This window comes from Manis javanica, chromosome 5 (genome assembly GCF_040802235.1).
Source record: "Manis javanica isolate MJ-LG chromosome 5, MJ_LKY, whole genome shotgun sequence".
In the NCBI taxonomy this organism is placed as follows: Eukaryota; Metazoa; Chordata; class Mammalia; order Pholidota; family Manidae; genus Manis; species Manis javanica.
This window is the reverse complement of record NC_133160.1, coordinates 108,136,316-108,160,301: the sequence shown is the minus strand read 5'-3', so window position 1 is coordinate 108,160,301 and position 23,986 is coordinate 108,136,316. Positions and strand designations below refer to the sequence as shown.

General features: G+C 41.3%; 1 protein-coding gene across 2 annotated transcripts in view; it reads right to left on the bottom strand.

Moving 5' to 3' along the window:
• Positions 1–8,863, bottom strand: part of PRKG2 (protein kinase cGMP-dependent 2) — a 107,462-nt gene extending 98,599 nt beyond the window's left edge. For both annotated transcript variants that reach the window (XM_017659516.3, XM_037007320.2), the window contains exon 1: positions 8,739–8,863. The gene's annotated coding sequence lies outside the window, so the exon portion shown is untranslated. The remainder of the gene's footprint in view (positions 1–8,738) is intronic.
• Between the last annotated feature and the right edge of the window lie 15,123 nt (positions 8,864–23,986).

Below are 23,986 nucleotides of genomic sequence, written 5' to 3'. Positions count from 1 at the left end.
CAGAATTGGGAATGAACTAGTGGAGTTTCACTTCCAACAGCCCCCTCCATGCCTCTCATTCCAAATTGTTTCATAAATGTTAACACAGTGGTCACGGTTGTTCGATAAGCAATAAATTTCCCCATGCTTCCAGAAGGAAAGCTATTGATTGATTTCTTTTATCCCTTCACAAGGAGGAGTTGGCCCTTGGTTTCATTCTTCCCTGTCCCTTTGCTGGTACAAGCATCACACCTAAACATTTCGCACAAGTGGCGTGTGTTCCCTGCTATCCTCTTTGGTTGTTCCCTGAGGACAGCTGTCAAAAGCGTCACAGCAAAACTGCGATTTGGATGTCAGCATGGCAAGGATAAAACACAAATGAGCAGCCACAGAAGCAGAGGCTTGGAAATGTCACAACCCTCCCAGTTCCCCATGCAGCTACACTAAGTAAGACATGTTGCCCTGATTTAGAAGATAACACGTCTGCATTCCTCAGGAGGAGAAGACCGAGTTGGTGTTGCTTCATTAGCCCTTTTCTCCTGCTGAATGTACCTATTAAGTACTTCTGATAATGCTCACTGCTAAAAACTTCTGGATAGCAGTTACCAAAAGGTAAAGCAGAGGTATGGGTATTCTTTTACATCCTTTAGTTTAATCCTACAGCCAGGGATGTCCAATAAATGGTGACATACTATGCAAGGCTCCATTCTTTTCCTGGTAAAAATATCCTCAGGCCCCAAAGTAGTCACTAATCCAGTGAGTCTTGGGATGTGATAGGTAGGTTGGGATTATGAGGGATGATTTTAGTTGATTGACAACTGTTTTTTAGTTCAATAGCTATGTATTTAACATTTATTAGATATATAAATAACTGGAACCACAAAGTTGTGATTTCATTGTACAATTGCTTACGTAGAGGTTAAATTAGGTATTTACATTTACTGAATCAATTCAATTAAAATAAAAAATAAATATATTCAGATAATAGGCACATGTAAGCACAATCAAAAAGGAGAACTCAAAATGGTGAAGTTTGGAAAATAGTGCTTTGATTCATTATCATAAGGTTTAAGTCTTTTTAGTCTACCTATTTAAACCTCATACTTCTGCTAGTGTGGTTTTTGACAGCCAAAATCCAAGAGACATTATAACACTTGTAAACTAAGTTTAAATTACCTCTTTTATCTAATATCAAAAGAGTTAGATGAAACTTTGTAGTTACGTAACCAACATGTTCTTGCCTTCCAAATTTCAAACTCCGAGAAGAAATGAAATGCTTAGACTGACTTCCCTAGCTCTACAGGAATAAGCAAGACCTCTGTAACAACAAAGGCATAGATGTAAAGATGCAAAACAGCCCCTAAGTTTTAAACAGATGCAACCAAACCACCCATACAGGTTGCCTAAGACGGATGGTACCACCAGAAAATAAATGTACCTATGGAAATAATCTTGCAACACCCAGATATTCCTCATTGAATTCAGGTTCAAAGTAGTCATTAATAAACACTGGTCTCTAGAGAACTGCCTTAATATGTTGCAGAGATGTAGCAAGTTTAACCTTTAAGTTCCTGTTGACCTGGCATGCTGTTAACTATTCTCATGTATTAAGAATATATTAAAAGGTTGAAGAGACTAGAATTCAAAGAAGTGGCCTTGGACATCCTTGTATTCTAAATAAGCAATTCAGAAGACATTAGCTTGGGACCTATGAATAAACTTCAATGAGATTCTGAATGACAGGCATGAGAAGAGCGCCCCCAAAGGTATCTAAAATTAATGTGTGCACAAGCTTTTAACATGCAGCAGTAAGCCACCTTCTAGACATGCTTTTTTGGTTCTTGGACAAGCATTCTTAAGCCTAGGCAGGATGGAGGAAGGGGAGTGGTTGGAGGAAAAGAAATTGCCTCATAAAGAACAAAAGTGAGCACAAAACCTTTTAAATCTAATATTAAACTAATGACTTAGTCTTTATTCATGGAAAAATTTTGTAGGTTTACTAAAACCTAACTGTCATATACTATGTCAGGGGTGTAACTCCATGAATTTGCACTCAAATTTGACACAAAAAACAGTTCTAGTACTCTAAATGTGGAATGGCTTAGAATCATTTTTGCTCTATGTATGGTACTCCAAACATTCTGTACCAATCCAATAATTTTAAAAACCTGAAGCACTATTAGGGAGATGTTAAGTTCTCCCAAACACCAACTATTCTCTGTGTTAATCAAGTCAGTTTAGAAGCTGTATAAATCTTTCAAGCTATTCCAAAGAGAGATGAAATGATAGTAACTAAACTCATCTTTCAAAACACTAATTTAAGATATGCAAGTTACTGAATGCCTCAATACCACATCAGATTTCATAGTTCACCCATTGAAATTTTGATGTCCCTCAAGCCAAGGCTTCAAGTGTCTGGCTTCACAACACCTAATTAGATTCACTGTTTTCTGTATCAGTTACTGAGATAGATAAGCTATTTCTCTCAAATATGTATTGCTAGCCACAAGGAGAATTGAACAAGATGTTGCTCCATTAATCTAGCAACTTTAGGTTATTACAATCATTCTTATAGTCAGAAGGCAGCACATGATATAAGAAGAAATAGGCTTGCAGATGATAAAGATAAGGATTTACCTTGAGCAATGGAGTCAAGTCAGCCAGGGTAGAAAACAATTTGCCCTTTTCCAGCTGTGTAAACTTCTATAAATTACTTAAAATCCTGTTTTCTAATCTAGAAAATGGATATAATTATATCCACTTCATAGGGTTATTATGAAGATCATGTAAGGTCTCCAACACAATATCTACCGTGCAGTAGGCAACAAGTAGCTCTTACAGCATGGTGACTAGAGACAAGGCACTTGGTGTTTCGGTGTGCAGAAATGCCCAGAAGGGATCATTGCTGCATGAGACAGACGTCAACTAAACTGGAAGAATTCCAAACAAGAGGTCTTTAAAGTTGCAAATTATTCCTTGGAGTTGGGGAGAACTTACTCTGTCTGGTTTATATCGCCTATTAAGAAAAGAAGTCATTCTAGAAAAAAACAGCCTGGGAAACCTTCCTTGTAAAGAGGAGCTCCACAAATGATGGAGCCCAGAAAGCATGATGAATGACCCAGTCCAGATTCCAGGACTTCAAGGATTCCTCAAGCTTTGGCATTCCCCTCATGACTTTATATATAGTTATAAATCATAATTAATTTAATCACTATGTAGGAAGTGTCATATACAAGAGATAAAGAGAAAAGACACAGGAAAAGTAAAACTGACTGTGCAGGCTCTTGCATGAGGATTAACACCTGGCAGCCAATGTGGGCGGAATTAGGCTTTGTTGTCTGTTTTTCCTCCAGCCCCAAAGTAGTTTGAAACCAAAATCTTGGCTCTGATCTAGACAATATCTATTTCTCTCTTTACCCATCTGGAGTATTATATGAATAGATGTATATCTGTAAATATGGGAGATGGTATAGTGCTGGCTGAGGTTTCAGAGCTAGAGTGCCAGTCCAAGTACTTTCACTTAATTTTTATATGCCTTTGGGCATGATAATGGGCTTGTGTGTCAAAAATAGAAGAGATAGATAGATACATAGATAGATGGACAGGCAGATAGATAAAATCATGTTGCATATCACTTAAAGTTGTTAGAGGGTTAAAAGAGATAAACCATGATAAGAACTTAGCACCATATCTGACATACAGTGTGTGTTCACTTAATATTAAATATTACTATTATTATTACTGTTAACATTATTTACCCAACAAAGTACCTTATCTTAGTAGAAAAACTTATGGATCAAAAAATGTGTTAAACCAACACGATATTATAGGAGAACAAAGTCAGAGTGGTGACACTACCAGACTTTAAGACTTTCTAGGAAGCTACAATAATCAAGACAGTGTGGTATTAGTGAAAGAACAGATAGATCAGTAGTACAGAATAGGGAACTTAGAAATAGACCCACACAAGTATAGTCAACTGACCTTTGACAAAGAGCAAAGGCAATTCAATGAGGAAAAGATAATCTTTTTAACTAATTGTATTGGAACAACTGGACATCTGTATGCAATAAAATAAGTAAATCTAGGCAGATCCCTTACATCTTTCACAAAATTTAGCTCAAAATGGATCAAAGATGTAAATGTAAAATACAGATTGTGCTAGTAGACAATATAGGAGAAAATCTAAATGATCTTGGGTTTGGTGAACACTTTTTAGATAAAACACTAAAAGTACAACCTATGAAGGGAAAAATTAATAAGCTGGACTTCATTAAAATTAAAAATGTCTGCTCTACAAAAGACACTGTTAAGAGAATGAAATAAGCTACAGACTGGAAGACAGTATTTGCAAAACACATATCTGAAAAAAAACACATATCTTATAAAGGACTAGTATCCAAAATATATTAAGAACTCTTAAAACTCAACAACAAGAAAACAAACAACCCAGCTGAAAATGGGCAAAAGTATAGAGTCACCTCACCACAGATGATTAGACACATGACAAATAAGAATATGGAAAGATGCTTTGCATTATTTATTAATAGAAAAACCTCAAATTAAAACAACAATGAGATACCACTACATACCTGTGATAATGGTCAAAACACTGACAATAGCAAATACTGGAGAGGATGCGGCACCAAGAATTTGCATTCATTGCTAGTGGGAATTAGAAATGATACAGCCACTTGGGAAGACAGTTCGGCGATTTCTTGCAAAGCTAAATAATCCTAGGATTTAGCAATCATGTTCCTTGGTATTTATCCAACTGATATGATAATGTACAGCCACACCAACACCTGCTCATGGAAGTGTACAGCAGCTTTATTTGTAATTGCCAAAACTTGGAAGCAACCAAAATGTCCTTCATTGGGTGGATGGATAAATAAACTGCGGTACATTCAGACAATAAAATATTATTATTCAGTGATGAAAAGTAATGACTATCAAACCATAAAAAGATATGGAGGAACTTTAAATGCACATTGCTAAGTGAAAGAAGCCCATTTGAAAAGGCTACATACTATATGATCCCAACTATGTGACATTCTGGAAAAGGCAAAACTATAGAGACAGTAAAAAGATAAGTGGTTGCCTGGGACTTGGGGAGAAGGACAGAGGAATTAATTGGTGGAGAATAGAGGAATTTTAGGGCAGTGAAGCTATTCTGTATGACAACTGTAATGGTGGATACATGTCTTTATATATTTGCCTAAGCTCATAGAAGGTACAACACAAAGAATGAATTCTATTGTAAACTCAGTACTTCAGCTAATAATAACATATCAATACTGGTTCGTCAATTCTAACAAATGTGCCACACTGATGCAAAATGTTAAGAAAAGGGGAAAAGGGGATGAGGGAAAAAAGATGGTAACCCTCAACTTTTCACCTGTTTTTTCTGTAAACAAAAACTGCTCTAAAAAATAAAGTTTATTAATTAAAAAAAAAGAACATGTACTAAAGAATGACTGCAAGAAAACTAGCTGACAGTGTATTCAGGGAACAGGCTGAACTGTACGATGGGTGAAGGACAAAATGTAAGAGACAACTGCACCAATCCAAGTAAGAAGCCATGAGGACAGGACTAATGCCAGATGGTCCCAACCCTATTGTAATGTCTTGAACTTCTTGAACTCAAGAAAAAAATGGACCAGCTCCCATGTAGCCAGAAGAGAAAAACATTATCATAAGGGATTTAGTAAGAGCTATGGCTATTTAACGAAAAACAACAACTTTCAATTTCCTTTCCAATTAATCATGAAAACAGAATGGATTCCTTCTTATGATACAGGCAGTTTAGCCTGAAATGAGAGGAGAGATTATATAGGCTTTTATAGATAGTCTTCTAAGTCTATGTGAAATTGATGCATTTGGTGTTATCTTTAACTTTGTTTCACCAAAGTTCTTTTAGAAAATGATTAACCATCCTTGAATATATATATCCCCGTTCTCCTCCCTAAAGCAAACCCATGGAGCTGACCTTGTAACAAACAGCACAATTCTGTATCAGTACCACAATTAAAAGCATCTGTCCATCTGACCTTGTGACTGTAGACTTGAGGCTGAGTTTTGAATCCACTGCTTGTTAGCCTGTCCACAGCATGTTAATTTGGAGAGCAATTTTCTCATCAGGCAGTCACATGAGATTCTTATTGTACCAGTTTCAGCTATTCCAGAGGTTGACTAGTTCTTTGAAGTGCCCCCCTACACCCCCAGCACAATGTTCACAGTGAGCTTATAAAAGCTGTGTAACCCATGTTCTCACTGCCAAATTTGGTGGCATTTCATTCAGCTCTTTTTGGGTGCTAGATTATCAGATAAACAGGCAAATATACAGAAATGTAATTTTATAGGTGTAGGTCAAGAAATTGTATTGGATGGAATATGAGTGGCAATAAGAAGAAAGAGAATAAAGATTTGTAAGTTTCCATTGTGGCAACTGAGTAAGAAGTGTTGTCATTTACCAAAATGAGGAGCATACGTGAAAGGTAAGACAGTGAGTTTAATTTTGGACATGCTCAGTTTGAGGGAGCTATGGAATCTCTAAGGTTCAGGTGTCCAGTAGGCATTAAGAAATTAGGAACTAGAAAATCAGAAGGAAGAAGTTGAAAATATTTAGTGATCATGGATACATAGGTAGAAGCTGAAGCTGAAGAAGATGAAAGTGTCCAAGAGATTGGGAATGAGGAGAGGAATAATGTGTAGGTCTATACGAGGTCTGAAAGAAAAACTAGATATATGGTAAGAAGTTATTGCTTTGGTAGTAGTGAAAGAGGACGTAAAAAATGAGAATGGTGGGGTAAAATCTCTAAATGTGTCTACTTATGGGTGTACCCAAGAAATGAGTCAGAAATAATTCCAGTGTTTTGATCTTAGAAGGCTTTGGAGGAAGGCAGTACTAGTAACATGTTCATTTATTCATTCAAAAATGAATGAAGCACCATTTGTGGGCTAGTACTGAGACCTGACCAAAGTCAGGGGAATAAGCACACCGTATGGAGACACTAATGTGTCTGGATTTATGTATGTTGAGTTTGAGGGTTTCAACGTGGAAACATCTAGCAGATAGTAGCAAAGAGGAAAAGTCAAGGCAAGAGACCGCTTCAGAGTGAAGACCCATTAGCAGAGGATATCACTAAGGGAGGAAAAAGAAATGTCTCTATTGTTATGTATGTAGATTTAGATAATACCCGAGGATGTTACTTAGAGGAGAAAAGGAGGAGGAGGAGAAGTAAATAACAAAGAGGGAGAAGGAATAGCTGTACTAACAAGAGTTCTAGGAGAGGTATTAAAGAGGCCAGAAATGTAAGATTTTCAAGAGACAAGCAGGCTGCAATACACATCCCAGAGACATATCAAAGCAAATGAGACCAAAGGAAAACATATTGAATTTAACCAAGAGTTGGGATAGAAACCCAATTACAAAGGACCATGGGAAGAGCTGATGCTGAGAGCAGGGACTTCAAGGTAGGATCATGGTTCATGAAATGGCTTTTTAGAATAGTGGAAATTGAAGAGTATTTGTAATCCCTGAATAATAAATCAGTGAAGACAGAGAAAATGAAATCAAAGGAGAAGAGGGGAGGAAACCGGTCTAGAGGAAGCAAGACAATATGGGATCAAAAGACTTGGGCAACATCCAGGCAAGATATGTCTTCACTGTGACGTGAATTAGCCTCACTTGCAAGGATTTCAGAAGACTGGAGTTAAGTATTTCACATAGAAGAGAAAGATCTCTGTGTACCACGTTTTCATGTCGCTTATTCTCAGTTACACAATGTTCCAATGAAGAGTATGGCTTCTCATTATCCAAAGAGAATTCTCCACCACATTAGTTTACAACCTCCCATGTAAAACTAACATGAAGTAGTGGCAACAAATTCTATGTTATGTGGAATGATCTTGTCCAGGAGTTAAACAGAAACTTGCAAAGAAAAAAAAGGCAGTAATTTTCAAAGAACTGTGTGTATTGGGGGAGGAGGAGCAGGTGTACGTTGCTTTCATCCTTTATTTTTAAAAAAAGGCCCTGGGAACTTCAGGAGCAGGATGAAGATCAGGAAACCGAGGCGTTTCTCAGACTTTTCTACCTGCTAATTCTGCCTGCGTTGTTTCTTTCTGTTCTTAGCTCTGGCCTCAACTGCTATGCCTTCGAATCCTAGTTCTTCTCAAACTTGAATCCATTTTCCTCTCACCCCCAAAGTGGTAGATTTTCTGGTTTTTTGTTTGCTCTTGTTTCTTCATCACAAGGAAACGCGGAGCAAAAAAATGTGAAATTGTCTCAAGGTGCTGAGAGTGCCACAGGACACACACACAAGTTTACAAGGACTCATAAAAGTCCTTGCACGAGTACTTGTCTCCTACCAGCGACCCAGAGCTCGGCGAAGCGAAGCCGGGAGCGCACGCCGCGATTGCACCGCCCAAAACCCCAGCCTGGAGCAACAACCTCTAGGCTGCTCAGGGCTAAAGGCGTGAGAGCCCCGAGGACTCCCGGCTGGAGCTGAGCTCACCCCTCCCGCCCCGAGCCGAGCTCCTTAAAATCGAGTAGCCTTTCCCTGCCTCCAGGAGCTCACGAAAGGCTGCCACCCCAAGCGAAAGCAACGCGTGCACACGTCCACACGCAAAGAGCACATGCACGAGACTGGCTGGGTGTGAAACAGAGGCGCCCCGCGCGCACCGCCTGCCCAGCAGGCACACGCGCGCACCCGACCCTGGCCCTCCCGGCGCCCGAGCCCTCCACCCGCGAACCTCACCAGACAGCCGGGTAACTTTCCAGGTGCGCAGCTTGTCACCTTGGCGTCGCCGCCCCTGCGTCTCCGCGTCCTCTGCCACGCCGCCCTCCCTAGCCGCAGGTCCGCTCAGCGAAGCCTGGCCGTGCGCAGGGCGCGCCGCGCGGGCTACGTGGGAGCCGGGGACGCGGGCGAGCACGCTGCGGGCAGGAGCTGCGGTGGCTCGGGCGCTGCCGCCTGGCTCCTCCGCGGGGGCCGGTGCGGAGGAGACGCGCAAGGAGGGAGGGAGGAGAGGAGGGAGGAGAGGAGGAAAGAAGGGGGCGGGGGTCAGCCGGGGCTCTCGCGGGGAAGGGCAGCCCGCCGGCTTCCCTAGAGGTGGGATCACCCGCGCCAGCGCGCACCCTCGCAGGCCGGACCTTTACTCCCGAGACAAGCTAGCGGCGACAGCCGCAGTCTGCACTTTATACCCCATGCCCTACAGAGTGAAGCAACCTGAGTAGGGAGATAACATCGTGGTTGTAAGCATTTTTTGTATGTTGTTATTATTCTATTTCAAGTGTGTGGGACGAGGGGAGAGGAAAGTCCAGGGACATGCTCATCTTCTCCCTCCCCTCCCTGTGCCCCCACCCCTCCAATGTGTTTTCACTGCGCGCTCTCCCCCACCTCGCCTGGCTTCCCAGAGCGCAAACCAGAGCCTGTATCCTGGACGTGCTCTCCTCGTTCACACCAGCGTCCTTCGAGAACACATGCGACCCCGGGGCCGCTGGGCGACATGCCCTTCCCGGACTCTGGCTCCGTAACTTCCACGGAGTGTGCCGGCGATGCGGGGGCAGTGGTTTGAACCGAGTTTCAAGGGACAGAGATTGTACCTTCGCGATCGGCAGGTCGTGGCAGGGAGCGTCCTCGATCGCCCAAACTGGTAATGCTCTCCGCGTCGCCTTTTGATTACATGTTTTTTCCTGAAGCTTGCATTATGGTTTTCTAAATATATATATACCCCACCGCATTATTTGCTGTGTTCTGGAGTTGTGAGATCGTCGTGTGGCTTTTCCCCCTCTCCTCCTGCCCCCAGAGGAATTCCACTGGTAAATCCGCCGAGGACAAGGGCAGTTTCTGTACTGAGGACCGGGACGTACAGTGAGGGTTTCTTCTTCACCCTACCTCTAGAGAATGTTAGAGCCCAGCTCTCCTGGCCTTAAAACCACACGCAAGGGGACTCATGCAACACCGGTCTACACTAGTACATACATAAACATATAGGAATGGGGCCCACATATGTTGAATGGGGCCATTAAATTTAAGATGAGGAATAATGTAGCCCTGTTTGTTTTTATGCTAACTGGAAATGAAATAAGCAAGACTATGAAGTACTTTTTCATGAACATACACCAGTCTTTCCACTTTATGCAGGACTTCAAAATACCTCAACTAGAGAAGGTGGTTCCAGAAAGAATTCCACAGGAAAAGGAAAAATAATTAAATCATTGTTAAGTCATGGTAATAATGGTCTTTTAAGTCAATGGACTGAATTTGTATGAACAGTTTAACAACAAAAAAAGGAGAAAATCAGAGATTTTCAGAGTCCTTACAGTTCCTTTAATCCATTTTTGGGGTGAACTGTGAGTTGCTATTTAATAGGTCCAGAAATTGATGTGCTGGATCAAAGCTTGCATTTTTTAAATGAATAGAATAGAATAAAAATATCAGAGTACATCATGATGGTAAGAGTAAATATGTCTATAAATCTTTCATTTCAGTTCAGTGTTGATATATGTGTGGACTGGGTCAACCATGTAATACGCATTTTTGGTTCCTCAAGGAAAAAGCTTGAAAGCCACAAATATAGTGCAGGCTGCTGCCCAGGGTCACCCGACTAGTCAGAGTCTAGGGGCAGCTGAGGTTCCTCCCCAGGATCCTGTACACAGTCAACAATACCACACTGAGTCTTAAGAGAACAAGGAAGAGGGTGAGGAAAAGGAGAAAAGTGATCATTTTTTAACCCTCTATCCATTCTTTCAGCAAATGTGCTTGAGTAGCTCCTATACCTCAGTCCTGACACTAAAATCTGGAAATTCGATGGTGAACAAAATCAACCCATGATCTTGGCAATTTAAAAATCTACAATTCATTGGTTCCCTTGTCAGCAAACATACACAAAAGTAACTATGCCTGTGGCAATGCTATGAAGGAAAATATGATATGAAGGCAAAAAGTATGGGGTTATAATTTAGATGTGGGAGGCTATAATTAATAATTAACCCAATTTAAAATGTCCTAAATGATAAGGACATTTATTGTTTCATATGGCCAGAAGTCCCAAGGTCAGAAGGCTTAAGCTGGTGAATTCAGCATCTCAGTGATGTCAGGGCAGGCCCGGCTGTTTCCGTTATTCCCCCGCCATCTCCATCACACCAGCTTTGTACTGAGTCTGCCCCACCCATAGTCCCAGCATGGCTAAAGCAGCTCCCATTATGCCAGACAACCCTGACAATGCCCGCTGGTAGCAGAGTCTCTTTTCTGGAGTGGGAAAACTTTCTCAGAAGCTTCCAGCAGATTTCTTCTCACTTGTCATTAGCCCAAACTGAGTCACATGCCCATGCCTAAAATGCTGGTCATGAAGGGAGGATTACCAGAATTGGTTTAGGCCCTTCAGGGTTTGTCCCTGAACTTTTCAGGATTGCATTCTTTGAGGAGCTGATACCCAAATAGAAAGGAGAAGGTGGCAGTGGATGTTGGGCGGGCAATCCAGAGTCTGCTACAGGAGCTCAGAGACGACCCCTCTGAAAAAATGACATTTAAACTTAAGATGAGCAAGAGTCAGCAAGGAGGGTGGAGGGAAACCCTTCAGGCAGAGGAAGTCCAGTATCTGATCTAACTCTGTGCCACATGTTAAAGGCATACATGCAGTTTCTCATTCACCACATCCATCCAAGGAGGTAAGTGTACCTCAGGAAGCAAGCTCAAAGAGTTAAATAACTTGGTCAAGTTCAGAGAACTAATAAGCTGCAGAGCCAGTCTAATTCCAGAGCCTAAAATCTTGACTTCTTCTGCCTCTACAAAGGTAGTAAGAAGGCAAAATCCACTGGCCTTTCCTGGCCATTGACTGAGGAATACAGGCTCCTCCCCTCCCCCACAGTCAGGCTCCCCCTGCCAGGTTCCTCTGGGCCCACTGTAGTGCAGTACGTGTGTTCATGAATAAACCCTCTCCTACTGGGTATGCCTCTGCTCCACTGGGTGTCCTGGTCTCTGCCAAGCACTGTCACCAGAGAGCTAGGGTTCTCATGATGCCAAAGCTCCGAGGTAGCCTGGGAGATGTGCAGGGTGAAATGTCATTGTTTCGCACACAGTGGGAGAAGTACCCAAGCAGCCTTAGTGTTTTATAAAGCCTCTCAGCACTTCCTAGTTTCTCTTTGTCACATGGACGTGCATCCATGGGGCTGAGCTGGGAGCAGATGACAGTAATGCTTCCATGCTGAACTCAGACTCCCTGGCCCCTGCACACTGAAGTTCTGGGTCAAGCTCATCTATCCTGAATCCTATTTTCCTGGGATAAATTCCCTCACAGGAGGCTCTGTAGCTGTACTTGCACACAGACTTCTATCAGGCCACCCCATCAGATCACCCTTCATGCTCACAGTGTTTGCCCCACAGCCTGTATCACCCCCAGGCTCAAGCTGAGCTCTCTCCTAGAAATCACCAGAAGATCTCCCGAGGACATGAAAGAGGCCAGTCCACCATCTGGACTGCCAGCCCAGTTTCTCACCCTCTCTTTGGTTTTGCCTTCTGGATGGCTTATCTTACCATGCTGGCCCCACAGGCAGCCATTTCAATTGCTAAGGCTACAACCTTGGGTCACTGTGCCCTTCTATTAGCTTTACCAAACCCTAACCCAGGAAAAATATTACCATTCGCCTTTGGTGTTCTTGCTCTCCAGATGCCAGCATCCCTCAGTATGGTTAGGAACCTGGACCAGTTGGTTCCACCACAGTTTCCTGTTGTCCAGCCTCTCTGTAGCCAACACCCTGTAGCTTTATTCACCTCAAAGCCACTCATTTCTTCCATGAAACCTCACTGACTCTGGAGCATGGTGATTCTCTTCTCTCCAACCCTACAGCAGCATGCTGCTCCGAGTCACAAACACTCGTTAACTTGTCCATCTCCCTGATTGGATTTCAGAGCAGACTTTGTTGTATTATTTCTTGTATCTCCAGAACATACACAATTCAAGTATTTTCAATATGTAAAAAGCAACCAAAAAATCACACTCTTCAATCTGCTGCCTCCATTTTCTTGAAACAAAAAATAAATGAAAAACCTGTTTACCAAGATACTAGAGACTTGAGAGAGAGCCCTACCCTGTGTATCTCGACCTCCTCCCTGCAAGCTCATTACTAACATCACACAATCTCCCAAGCCTACAGATGGAGCACCATTCTCCATTCCACCCTATCTCTCCACAGGACGATGGCCTGGCATTTGCCAAATCCCTCCCTGCTAACCCCTGGTGGGGAGGACTGGGAACCCCATGAGCATTAACTCACAGCACATTTGGATGTCATCCCAGTTCCTCCAAAGCCTACGTATGTTCCCTACTTTGAATTAGCCGGTTTCCTGCCCACACTGTCCTTGAATGTCCTCCCTTTTCTATCCCCACTCCCACTCATTCTCAATTTTCTCAGGAGTCTGTCCCTTCCTTCCTTCCTTCCTTCCTTCCTTCCTTCCTTCCTTCCTTCCTTCCTTCCTTCCTTCCTGCCTTCCTGCCTTCCTGCCTTCCTGCCTTCCTGCCTTCCTGCCTTCCTGCCTTCCTGCCTTCCTGCCTTTCTCTCTCCTCATATTTTCAATCATTGCAACTAGGCAGATGTATGTCTTTTCTTCAGAACTCCCACAAGGGCCCTTTATCTCAGCCCTTCTTAAGGTATTTGTCACTCTCTACATTGTATTAATGCTATCTGCCTGCATTGCTCATCCCTCTTGTTTGACTGTAAACACCTGGAGGGCATGGCTCATCTGATCATCTTCGCTGTATCTCTTAGTGTATCTACCACAGGTCTGAATTCTAGGAATAGAGGGAGCTGTGACTTATTACTGAGAAGAACTGTTCTTATGTTTCTGAAATTCTATAGAAAGAAATCAAAACATGTTCTTGATTTTCCTTCTAGAATAGAGGCTAGTAAATTTACCATAAAGGACCAACACTTAAATACATCTAATTTTCTGTTTTTGTCTGCATATGCTGAGTCTTAGTGCATAATGTATTGACTTTCCTAGTGATTTTTTTCATAATTATGGATGCTTATTAAGTATTATAGCCAGGGTATACTAAGTATGCCCTAGGCTCACTATGTATGGCATTCCACCATCCTGTCCTATTTTAAAGTCAATGTGAACCATCCATCCAAGACTTTGACCTCTCAACTCCTTAGACCTCATATCCAACATCCTTCATCTCCACTCAGCTTCAGCCACCCATGCCCATAGTCATACCTGGAATCTCTTCTAAAATCACTGGTTCAGGTAGCTTATGTGCACCCCAGATCAGCTCAGCCCTCCCTGCCCCGACAGTTTCAGCCCTTTGCCTTGCTTCTCAGACATGGTCACAGCAGTGCCTCATGCTGGTCCCATGGTTGTACAGCCTAGACTAATGCTGTCACTGACCTCAGCCTCCTCTGGAGTGAGAACTAGACCAGCATGGCCTCCATAGCACTCACCAGAGGTGGAGGGCTGGTAGTTACAGCTCCCAGGTATGATCTGACTGGACCCACAGAAAATCTGACTTCCCTAGCTACTGCCTGGACTGGATCAAAACACATCCCAAAAATACAGTAGAATTAATGCCCTGTTAGGCTCACTTTGACCATTGAGAGACAGGAACTAGGAAGAAGCCAGCAAGTAATTGCTCAGCCTTCTTGCCCACCCAGGAGCTGTTTGAAGATGCTATGGTTCTGTACTTCTGACCGCTCAAGCATGACTCAGCAACCAGCTTCATTTAATAGAGAAGCTGTGGACAGATTGGTAATGCACTACCTCAAATCTGCTTTTTTTCCTTCTCACTCTCATTTTTCTTTTCCCCTCACTCCTGCTTACATCTCCTAATTAAGGATTGTTAATTAAGATGACATCTCCTAATTAAGAATTATTACATAAGCTTTGCCTCAGGCTCTGTTTTCTAGAGAACCCAAGCTAAACTAAGCTAAGATAAAATGGTACACTCTATGACCACCATCTTCCATTCTTCAAGCTTATTTGCTCAATTACTTTCTCTTCAAATAAAGTGTTTTACTATTTTTTACTTTAAAGTGACCTCTAGTTCCTTACTTTCTATTTCCTTCCTCTCTGTCTTTACCCTGCTTCTTACTCAGTTTTGTATATAGTGCTACTACACAGAATATAAACTGAATATGCTACTATGCTGAATATGTACTGAATATACTACTGTACTGAATAGATAATGTGCTACTATACTGAATATAGTAATATACTAAACATTATTGTATTTCAAACTATATTATATAGAGCTATATTAAAACAGTATGGTATTGGCATAAAAATAGACCCATAGATCAATGGAATAGAATAAATAACCCCAGAAATAAACCCATGCACATATGGCCAGTTAACTTATGACAAAGGAGGCAAGAACATACAATGGGGAAAAGACAGTCTCTTCAATAAATGCTGTTTGGAAAACTGGACAGCCACATGCAAAAGAATGAAACTGGACCATGTATACCATACACAAAAATTACCTTGAAATACCTTAAAGACTTGAACATAAGGCCTGAAACCATAAAGCTCCTAGAAGAAAACGTAGGTGTAAGTTTCCTGACATATATCTTGGCAATGATATATTTCATCTGACACCAAAACCAAAAGCAGCAAAAACAAAAATAAACAAGTGAAATATATCAAACTAAAAAGCTTCTGTACAGCAAAGGAAGCAATCAACAAAATGAAAAAAGCAGCCTACTGGATGGAAGGCAACCTACTGAATCATATGATCCAACAATCCCACTCCAGGTATTTACTTGAAGAAAATGAGAACACTAACTCAAAAAGATGTATGCATCTTCATGTCCATTGCAGCATTATTTACAATAGCCAAGATATGGAAACAACCTAAGTGCTCATCAATGTGTGAGTGGATAAAGAAACTATGGTATATGTATGATGGAATGTTTTTCAGTCACAAGAACAAATGAAATCCTGCCATTTACAACAACATGGATAGACCTTGAGGGCATTACGCTAAGTGAAATGGTCAGAGAAAAACAAATGCTATATGTGGAATCTGAAAAAAGAGTTAAAACAAGCTCATAGATACAATGAACTGACTAGTGGTCTAGTGGTTGCTAGAAGCAGAGGGGCAATGGGAATACATTTTTTTAATCCAGAATGTGTGTGTGTATGTCTATATACCAATTTGTATAAAAACAACAACAAAATTATGCAGTGAGTTATTTCACACTCTTGGTATCTTGCCTCAGTATTGGATCCTGCAACAGCCAGATGAAGATCCCATCCTGGAGGAAACCCACTTCTCATGTTCTCTTTCTTGTGCATGGAAGGTAAGTGCTAGTGGAGCAAGGCAGACTTGGCCCTGTTATGGAACTCAAGTTCTGGGTCACTGGTAGGAATTAGACTAGTAAAGCCATCTGGAGAGCCATCTTGCATGATTTACTCTAGTAAGTATGTATACAGCCCAATGGCAATTCCCCTTCTGAGTATACTACATGTCCAGAGAAATTCTCATGCTGGTCTATATGGGGACTGTTCAAGGAGGTTTATAGAAACTTCTGCGTTGTTATATAGGGGCTGGAGGGCACTTGGATATCCATTTCTAGGATATATAAATTATCAGAGGATGCATGCCATAGAATATTCTATAACACTTAGGACAGCAGATTTGATATTCATAAAGAAAGTGATATGCCTTAAAAATAGTGGAATATGAGATATTTATAAACACAACACCCTTTGCATAAATTAAAAATATGTATAAAATACAACAATACCCATTTTATAAAAACACAAAAAGGTACAAATTCAGTACATTATAATGTTTGCTTCTGTAGAAGAAGGGGAATGGGAGCAGAGTATTTGAATAAAGGAAATACTAATGGGAAAAAGGAAAAACTCTACAGAAGGAGAGATAGAAAAAAAACAGACAATTAAAAGAGACATTTTCCAATATTGACGAGTGTTACAAAGAAAGTGAAACAGAATAATGTGGGTTGGTTGTAAAGGACCACTTCTGAGAGGTGGTCAGACAAGACCTCTCTGAGAGAGCATTTAAGCATTTGGGCTCTAATGCAACATGACTTGTGTCTTTATAAAAAGGGGACATGTGGACACAGAGACAGACACGCATAGAGGAAAGATGATGTTAACTGACACAAGGAGATGGTCATCTGCAAGCCAAAGACAGAGGCCTGGAGCAGACCCTTCCCTCACAGTCCTTGGAGGAAACTAGCCCTGCTGACACTTTGATTTTGGACTTCTAGCCTCCAGTCTATGAGACAAGAATGTCTGTTGTTAATTCACCAAGTGTGTGGTGCTTTGTTATACGGCTCTAGAAAACCACTAGATGATAATAACTAACGTGTGCTTAGCCCATACAATGCATGTGAACACTGTGCTTGACATGCATTAATACAATTAATCATCATCACAAAGACCCTTGAGATACAATTATTGCTACTATTATTATTAATATTTTAAATAGGGAAACTGAGGCACAGAGAAAGTAGCTACCTCAGAATCCCCACACCAAACCTAGAAACCACCTGCCCCAGGATGTGTTGTCTTTGCTCACCTCCCCTAGGATGATGTATCCCTCAGCCTGTCTGTCAATGCTTCCACCTGGGTTGTTTATCCCTTCCCACCCTACTTTGCTCCTCAAAATTAAGTTTCTCCCACCTTATAGCAAAGGCCTCTTTCATTGTGTCTAACACAGCTCCCATCTGCACTCACAGTCTTCATTTCCTGTGTCATCCTTTGAGCCTCAGTGTATTGGTCTCAGAGTGCTGCTGTAACAAATTCCCTACAACTTAGTGACTTGAAACAATTTGCACCACAAATTTATTTTCTGCAGTTCTTGAGGTCAGAACTAAAACAGGTCTTTGTTAGGGCTGCCTTCCTTCTGGACACTCTGGGGGACAATCTGCCACCTTGCCATTTCTAGCTTTTGGAGGTTGTCCACATTTCTTGGCTCATGGCCCCCTACCATCTTCAAAGCCAGCAGCTTGGCATCTTCAAAGCTCTCTCTGATTCTGACCTTCCTGCCTCATTCTTGCCCTTGTGATTACATTTAGATAATCCAGATAGTTCAGGATAATCTCATCTCAAAATCCTTAATTTAATCACATCCACAAACCCCTTTTTCCCGTGTAAGGTAACATCTTCACAAGTTCTGGATATTAGGACGTGGACCTTTGGGGAAGCTGTTATTCTACCCACTACACTCAGTATCTGTTTTCCCACGACTCTGCCAAAAATACTTCCTCTGAGGGCACCAGTGACCTCCATGTTTCTAATTTCCTTGGAAATTTGCATCTTGGTTGACTGCCCAGCAGCACTGAATACAGTTGCCCACTTCGTTACCTAGGCATGGCCTCAGTGATCACAGAGATTCCAGATTTCTCTCCTTCACTAGATGCTCCCCTTGCCAATGACTCTGCCTCTAGCCACAAACGCTGGAAGTCTTTGCTGCATCGATCAAGACTGTCTATCCTCTCTGTGGCTGGTGGCCCCTTTCAGTTCTGCAGTAAAGAAGAAGCATAGCAACACCCGCATTTCAATCACCATCTGCATGCTGTCAACCCCCAAATCTACATTTCCAGGTCAGACTTCTTCTCTGTGATCCACAACAGATTATTCAGCTAATTTTTTGATATTTCCACTCAGGGACCAAGATGCAAGCTGTTCAATAATATGTCTGAAAGTAAAGGAACATATTTTCCCCAAGAACTAACTATTCCTTTAGTGTCTCTTATATGAGTAAGCCATTTTCCAGTTCAAAATTCTATTTCTCTCCTTCTCTCCTTCACTCTGCATAAAAAAATCCATCACAAGGTCCTGACAATTCTGCCACACACATGGATATCTCTAATATCCATGAAATTCTTTCCATCACCGCTATCAGCACTATCGCTTGCTTGAGTGGCTGTGAGAGTCCCCTCCTGCTCCCACCCCATCCCCCAACCCCCAGCCCATTCTCTACCCTGCTGCCAAAGTGACCTTTTTAGAACACAAAGCAGACATTGTCACTTCTCCGCTCAAAGCACGGTTAATCTAATAGGCATATAGCCACACTGCTTAGGGCGACCGGTTATCAAGGACCTGTGGAATTATACAGGACCTGGAAAAAAAAATCCTTACCTCCAGAGTAAAAGAGAAATGTACAAAATGTTTAACTGAGTATCTACAAAGCATATGTGATATAAAGAATCATAAGAAATACATATTCGGTCATTTATAAGACCAAATATTTATTTCCCAGGTGTATTTGATCTTCATCCACAGTTCCTGTAAACACTGCAGATACTTAAAGGTAAAATGGGTGTTTGTCATGTTAATGAGAGACTTTTGGACCCCCATTCAAGGGCAGGGGCTGGAGGTTGAATCAGCCAATCATGCAGTGAAGGCCTCACGAAACCTGTGAGAAGAGCTTATCACTCTCAGCTCTCTTGGATCCTACTTCTTGGTCAGGGACAGCTTCTATGCTTGGGGAACCAGAACACCTCCACATGCCACCAAGCCAGGCCCCAAGCTCCAGGAGGATAGAAGCTCCTTTATTTAGGAACTTTCCCTGTGTATCTCTTCATCTGGCTGTTGGCTCACATCCTTTACAGTATCCATTATTAAACTGGTAAACCTAAATTGTTTTTCTGAGTTCTGTGAGCCACTCTAGCAAATGAATCGAACCTAAGGGGAAGGTTGTAGGAACCTCCAATCTGTAGCCAGGAGGGCAGAAGTAACTGCCTGGGGTTTATGACTGGAGTCTGGATTGGGAGGTGGAGGGCAGTCTTACAGGATGGAGCCCCTAATCTGGGGAATCTGGTGCTATCTCCAGGCAGATAGCCTCCGAATTGAGTTGACTTCTCTGACACCCTGCTGGCATCAAGAATTGCTTGGTGTTATATATAGGAAGACCCCCTCCCACATATTTACACACACTGGAACCAGGTCAGGAACCCAAACGGAGTTATACTACTATTACTGCTGTGTATAATACTATTGTTGTTGTATATGAAAGAACACATATCAACACAATATTATGCCAACTAGCAATTCAAGTGTATGTGTATTTGTATGTATTTATATGTATATGCATACATATAATCAATTTTAAATCAGAAAAAAAGGAAGAATCATGTAATAACTCAATTTTTGAACTCGTAAGTTGGTTTTGAGAATTAGAAGATGAGACACCACTGGGCTTTCCTCTATGCAGTGTTAGCGCTGACGGAAAGGGGTGGGACAGCAGGAGAAGCAAATACACTTCCTTCATGTGTATGTGCTTGTCCTCTAGGCATGTTCACACAGCCCAACGCCTGCCCCAAACCTGCTTCCTTAAACTAAGAATCTGGCTGAGAATTTGTCTGTATCACAGCCTTTATTTAGCAGCCTTACAATCACATGTTCACACACCTGCATTAGGATTAAGCTGTAAACTCCTGTGTGGCTGAGATGAGCTCTTCTTCTTCATGGTTATCAGTTAGTGAATTATCAGTTACTGAAAGAATGGCATTACATGCCACTCAAATACAGCTTCCAGCCAGAGGCAACATTGTTCTGGAATGGTGGGAAATACCTCCGTCCCGCAGGAGAACCTGTGTACAGTGACTAGAGATGGGTTAGCTGTTTTGGCACTCAGATGCAGCACAGCCAACAAGTGGAAATAGCACATAGCAACAGCTCTATAAATGTCAGTCCTAGCTATAAATTAAAAAGGACACCCATGCCTATCTAGCAATAGCCAGGATAACATAAGCTGTTTGCTAATAGTGGCTGGGTTTAACTGTTGGTTTGTTGTACTTGTTGCTTATGTTGTTGTTATATATTAATTTGTATTAAAAGTAGTGACAACTTTACCATCAAAGTAATGAAAGATAAATGAAAGTAACTTGAGTGTTACATTTTTTCATTTGGCTTTTTTAGAACACCATGTCATGGTGATATGGGCTATTATTTGCCCATTGTGGCATTTAAACAAAAGAAACCTGGCTTGAACTATATATTATATTTATCTTTTCACGTAACCATTCAAGAGGAACTAAACCCATTAGGCCTTCACTGGAGATATAAAGTTGACTTATTTCCCAAACCTAGACTGTCTGTAAATGATTCTTCCTCCCAGAAAATCCTCCAGACATCATAGTTTTCATTTAATCAGTCAGCAATAGTATTTCCCTGAAATAAGGGTAATAGCCTATTTAGTTTCCGTACGTCAACGGGGTAAATTGTTTTCCTGATTTTGCTCAGTCTATGTAAACAACGTACCTTTAAGTGAGCTCATTTGATGCCATAATGCCAGGCAGAACCATCTGCTCAAAAACAGCAAACAATAAAGCATCTCCAGGCCTGTATACAGCCAGCATGTTGCTTGAAGAAGCAAGTGAAACACAGCTACATATAATCTTCTGTCTTAGCACATTGTCAGCTGTCTCTGTTTATTTCCATTTCATGATCTTACCAATGGGGGTAACCTCAGATTAACCTAAACTAAGTGACCCTCTCCTTTTCCCTGACCATTTTATATGTTACAGACTTTGCAATTCACACATCTAGTTTCCCTTTCCAAACCCTAATTGGAAGTGAATTAACCAATTTAATGATCAGTGTGGCCCATTTAAAATATACATTCCTATATTAATGAAACATACTAAGAGTTGCAGGCATAATTTGTTCTGGTTGCTAGTTATTTCATATTATAAATGCCAAGATTCAGTGACTATTTATCAGGGGTTGGCCACAGGATATACATCTTCTAGACTGGGTATTTACAAACATTCACAGAGTATACCTAACACAGAGTAGGTGGTCAATAAATATTTCTTGAGTTGATGTATAAATGTTGCTAAGTTACTTAGCTATAAGACCAGAAGCTCACACCTTGTTTGGCAATTTAATAAGAGTGAAAATGTGTGAGGATCAATTTTTTAATTATAAATTTTTATTAGAAATTCTGTAACTGTGATTAAGAGTTATTTTATTTTACCCATTAATGAATCGCTGCTTATTGAGAGAACATTTCAGAAACTACATAATTAGCATGCTTTCCAGTAGCTGATTGTAATGACTTGCCCTTGAACAGATTTTATGTAGGAGTTGAGGCTCCATGATGCTGGGAGGAGAATGCTTTGAGGGTTTGCCACAGGGAGAATGGATGGTAGAGGTTGACCTCAGGCCAGGCATTAACTATAGGGTTCCAGTTGCTGACTCCTGGGAAAACAAAAGTAGTATTGCCTTCTAGAGAGAATAGTCCGGAGGAATGCAGTAGGGAAGGGGGTGTGTGTCCTAAACTATGTAAATGATTCACCTTCTGCCTTTACATCAATCTATGCATCAGCTAGAAGGAAACACTCTCTAGGTAATACTTCCTGAGAGGGCGCTGGGTTTTGAAACTTCCTGTGAGTCCATGTTTGTGATTCAGTGATTCACTGATTCTTGATTCTTGCATTTTGAGACTCATAAGACTTTCACAATTGTAAAATTATTAAGGACCTCAACATACTTTTGTTTAAGTGGGTTATATCTATCAATATTTGTCATACTCAAAATTAAAATGGAGATATTTTTATAAGTAGTTATTTATTTTTAAATACTATAAAACCATTAAATATTAACATGAATGACATCATTTTATGAAAAATAACTATTTCCAAACAAAGATTGAAGAGAAGCCCTGTTTTTATGTTTTTGAAAATCATTTTAATGTTTGGCTTAATGGAAGATAGCTGGATTTGCATATTGACTTCTACATTCAATCTGCTGTTTTATCACCTAATCACACAGTGCCTGGAAAACTCTACTGAGTGAGAATTAAAAAGGCAAAAAAGGTCTCAGTATTGTCATAATAATTGCTCTGATCTGTGATTCCCTGAGAAGATAATGGGTACTCCCATAGGTTCCTAGACTACATTTGGAGAGCTATCGCTCTAAATTATGAGCTCCATAATACTTCATTTATCATGGGTGGTCCCAAAGGCATCCACCAGAGTGGCTCTCTCTGGGATTCAGCCCAGTGGCCCAGTTGGCCTCCCCAAGCTCAAGCTTCCAACAATGGCAAAAAAGAGAGGGTTGAGAATTACTCGGCTCTGGGGTGCTTTCTCAATTCCTGAGTGTAAGTGAATGACTGAATGAATGAATGAAAGAATAAAGCCACTCCTGAGTTTTAATATTTGAATTTTCTTGATCTTGAAATTAGATTATAGACCTCATCATGAAGCTGGATTAGATATATTCAATCTGAGGTTAACAGAGATTAGACAAGCTTTTGGCTTTTTGTGTGATCTTTTATCACCTGCTCCCAGACCTTATAAAATATGGTGGGAAAACTGCCACATGTTGGGCTTCTAATCAGCTGTAATCATTCATTCAAACATTCCTTCATGACCAAATTATTCATGCAACCAACACTTTTATTCAACTCTGAGGATTCAAAATTTAAAAAGGCAAGTTCTCTGTCTTCTAGAAGAAGTTCACAGTCAAATAGAAAATACTGTAATTCTAGAATCCGTGCATTTAATCAGCAGGTACTAATCCATTCAACAGATATTTATTGGGCACCTATTATGTGCCTTTATTAAAGCAGGTGGAAAGAAAAATAATTTCTTATCTTATGAAATTCAACCAACAAGGGTATAGCTCTGGGAGTAAGGGGATTCCCCACCAGGACCCAGTTTCCTATGAATTTGGTGAAACTGAAGGAAGACAAGGGAAAGGGCAGGTTGGGAAGAAGGATTTTATTGCTCACAGCTCAGTCTCTTGCTTGGCTGTGCTAGCCAGCCCCGACTCCAAGATGCATGTGCACTCTCCCACCCATGCCTTCCATGAGGAACTCTAGGGAGTGGGTCCCTGGTGACTGGTGGGCACCAGACCGATTACATACCAGGTATGGAAGGGAGGAGAGAGTGACTATTTTCTCTCCACCACTTGCCCTGGCTCCACCAGAGGCTCTGCAATGGTAAACATCCACTGATATGCAAATAGGCTAAGGCCAGGGGGGAATTGTGGGTGAAAACTTCCATTTACCCCACATAGGGCTATAA